At 38.3% G+C, this 3805-nt stretch overlaps 1 long non-coding RNA gene across 1 annotated transcript; it reads right to left on the bottom strand.

Moving 5' to 3' along the window:
- Window positions 1–1452: 1452 nt before the first annotated feature.
- On the bottom strand, window positions 1453–3070 carry LOC309511292. Its single transcript, XR_014210571.1, has 3 exons — window positions 2960–3070; window positions 2165–2264; window positions 1453–1615 (listed from the first exon to the last, which is right to left on the bottom strand). It is a non-coding gene; the product is annotated as an uncharacterized lncRNA (long non-coding RNA).
- Between the last annotated feature and the right edge of the window lie 735 nt (window positions 3071–3805).

The raw sequence follows: 3805 nt of genomic DNA, 5'->3' as shown, positions 1-3805 counted from the left end.
TGACAAAAGTGTTAGGTTTATTAGACTGCGGTTACTTTAAGACCTCATGCACAGATCTAATCCACAGACACACATCCGATTCTCTCCGAACTCTTCACGTTCACTAAAGACATAACTGACTGCGTTTATGTAAACCTTGTAAGTATTTGAAGGATAAAGCGCAATAAGCCGCAAAACTTAGTTTAGTAGTCACAAGCATTGACAGGCTTTTAGTATGTGCACTTCGGATGTACGCCCTCAGAAAAGTGAATGTCAGAACAGCGTGCGAAGAAAATGTTTAACTGGCAATGCTTTAAAATTGTGATATCATACAAGTCTATGCTACTTTTTCACAAGGAAGGGAACATTGCGTAATAAAATATCACACTAAATCAAGAACACAAATGCTGATACCAACCAGCAAATAAAGCTGATTCAATGGCTACCGTAACAAATGAAATAACATTCATACAGTTTAAAGTGCGTCCACTTTTAAAAGTATCAAAATACTTTTTAGAGACACTGTAAATACACACAAGTTAATCATACAATAACATGTACCTTATGAAAGTAAATGCATCCTTGTGTCAGCTCATCCGAACTGTCACCTGAGAAAATCACAACGCTGTCTGTCTTCACACGGATGTACTTTGATATCAGGTACATGCCTAAAAAACAGAGATCACTGAATGTTCCTGCTGCCATCTAGTGGCTATGAGATCAGACTCTATAGTCACACTGCCAAGACAAACATGGCTACTATTGTTCATACTTTTGATTTGTTCTAACCCCAAGTATTAAGCTTTTGCATGCAAGTCATCCAGTACGGTTTGTGCTACAAATATAATTGATGCCACAAATCAGGCAGCTTGTTGAACAGGGGTGTGCCATTTATTTCTTGACTAATAAAAAATAATAAACACCTAATAATTCTACAAAAGTTCCTTCAAGACTGTTACAGTTACAGAAGTCTGTATTACACAGATTAAGGAGAAAAGCATCATGAGAAAGAACAGAAAAAAAAAACAGATGGGAGATCACCTCGTTCTGAATCTTTTGTCCTGCTAACTAATTTTCTAAGCAGTATTAATGCTGACGATGCATTTTTTAAGTTTCAGACCAGAGAATTCACGTGATCACATGGTCAAATGAGTAGAGCAGAGGAATGGTAGCTAACTAAACCCTCAACCTAACTGGCTGAGGTCTGGGTGCAATGACAGCAGGATAGTTTTATCATCAATGCTTTGCAAATGTTAAATAGAAATTAAGTTCACTAAAATTTTCACCACAATGTGTTGTGCTAATTTGAATATGCAGATGTGCAAAAGAAAATCAAATTTCACATTCTGTGCTCCACACGAGAAAATTAGTAACTGAAGGAATTGATTGACTTGCTCTTTAAATGCACCCATCAAAAAATTGTGTCTTATGAATGAGATGAACTCTTGTACTCACCAACGGAGGCATGTATAGTGAAGATGTCATAACTCTCCAAGTGAATGATGACTTCCTCCAGCACACTGAACCTCTCCTCTGGAGTGAAGCTCACCTCATGATGTTCACTGCCAATGTAGTCTGTCACCTGCCACACAACACCAGGTAAAACTAAAACACTCAAAACTTGAATCGAGTCCACCTGGAAATACAAAAATCATGTACAGAGTGAATGTAAAAGTAATAATAATAATAAAAATTATATATTATCTAGGGTGACCATATTCCAGGACATGTCCGGCCAGGATTTCGAGATCGCCCAAAATATCCGGGATACGGCTTTTGCTTTCTCGTCGCCATTCTTTTTGTTTACATGCACACCTTTTGATTCAGTAGGACTGAATTAATTCCGATTGGTGAATCTAAATGTAGTGTTTACATGAACGCTAAACAAGTGATCGGTTGATGTGCGTTCTAGCATTGCTAAGAAAATTCCTGTGTTTTCGTCTCGATCGGGATCCGTGTGAAGCAGAATGCATGACCTGCAAAGCTGGCACGTACGTGTCAGTGTCAAATAATGTAATAATGTAAACATAATGAATGGTGACTGTAGAAAGCAAAAGCCGAATCCCGGGCATTTTGGGCGATCTCGAAATCCTGGCCAGATATGTCCTGGTTAAACAGGACGTATGGTCACCCTATATTATCAGTAATTAATGCACTTAATCAAAAACTAAATGAGCATAGGCACCTGAGAGGAGGCAACCGATTCTTCTGTGTGTCATCAAGTGTTTATCCCGCATTTTCAAACAGGATCCTAATGTTGCTCTTGACGGTCTTCAATCCAAAGCCTGATGAAAAGTAAGAAATTAATTTCTCGTTAATTCAGACTCATGGAAAAGTAAATTGTGGTGTAAAGCAGATGCACACTAAAGGGACTGAGATGTTCCAGAACTATTTTGGCCATTCATCTGGGTAAGATTGCACCAGTAGTTCATAAGCTCTTACTTAAAGCTACAATATGTGATTTTTTTTTTTTTTTTGCCGCTAGGGGTCGCTAACCTCTTACAATAACAAACGCGTAGGTTGATGAAGCATAAGTGGAATAATGGAACTTGTCATCATGCCGAAGGATCTAATAATGTTTCTGGATGAGTGAATACATTTATGTTTTTTAACATGACTGTGGTATGAAGCATGGCACGATTGCTAATGAGAGACAGATATCAGTACTACACACGAGTCCCGCGGATATAAAGGAATAAGGACATTTCATTCTACCGAACTACCCGCAAGTGCTGAATTAATACTCACACAGGTCAGATTATTAGACGAATGAAACTTGTGAGGTAACACAGCGCTGTTTCACTTGGTCTACACTCTCACACTAAACAGCATTTGAGTGTGTTGAAAGTTATAATGTTATATGTATTAGTTTGTCTGTATGTGACTAGCAGTAAGCTAGATCAAAATTAGAATAACATACTGATCATATTCTAAAATCTAAAATCTATAAAATGTATTCGTTTTATGTACATTTGCTCACCTCTACATTTGTGCATCTCTGTCAAGTTGAAGTTTGTCATGGACGTGGAGCTCTTGGCATCTCGAAAATGCCACGCTGATACTGATCCTCGTTTTAGGTGTCCTTTTGTCCCAAAGTCTGCTTGCCATGGTCCATAATGTTTGAACGAAACAACAACAGCGTGAGTGTGCCGCTAGACGTAACGCAGTTGTCCACGTCTGTCACCATGTACTATGGCAGTACAAGTGGAAAACAGGGATAACGTGGATATTGCATCATTTACAGGCGACAAGTGAACAGGGACGAGCGAGCCATTATTTAAAATTGAAATTTCTCTGAAATTAAAAATCTTTGGGGATATTGTAAGTACACAACTGCAGGAAATATTTGACACTGTGCAAATGATTTTTGGATATATTAGGCTTGTTTGAGATGAGCAAAATCTGCGGTGATCAGCGCGAGATGCATGCCGGTTAGAAATGTGTCCGAGTGCGGTCCGCCTTGCTCTGATGTCATGCTGACGTATGTCAAAAATCTCTCGCGAGCGCAAGGCGCACGTGTCGGATTCTGCAGTCGAGCGCAGTTGCTCTCCACTGACTGCGCTGATCAAAAGCATGATGGGAAACGACTTGCTGACGACACAGCTTAATGTTCATTGGTTTAAACAACCGTGATGTATTGTTCTCTTTTAAAATGTTTGATTTTAAAACTCTTATATCATGTTTTATGTGTATACGTTATGTGTGAATATTCCCAAACTATCTAACAGTGCAATCTCTATGGGTTATGCAATGTAATTTTTATAAAAAAGAAAAGAAAAGAAAAAGAAAAAAAAACATGTCTGTATTAAAGAAAAAAAGATTGATA

This window comes from Leuciscus leuciscus (assembly GCF_965113295.1).
Source record: "Leuciscus leuciscus genome assembly, chromosome: 12".
NCBI classification, from domain to species: Eukaryota; Metazoa; Chordata; class Actinopteri; order Cypriniformes; family Leuciscidae; genus Leuciscus; species Leuciscus leuciscus.
The sequence above is the reverse complement of the archived record's forward strand: the minus strand, read 5'-3'. Positions and strand labels throughout refer to the sequence as shown.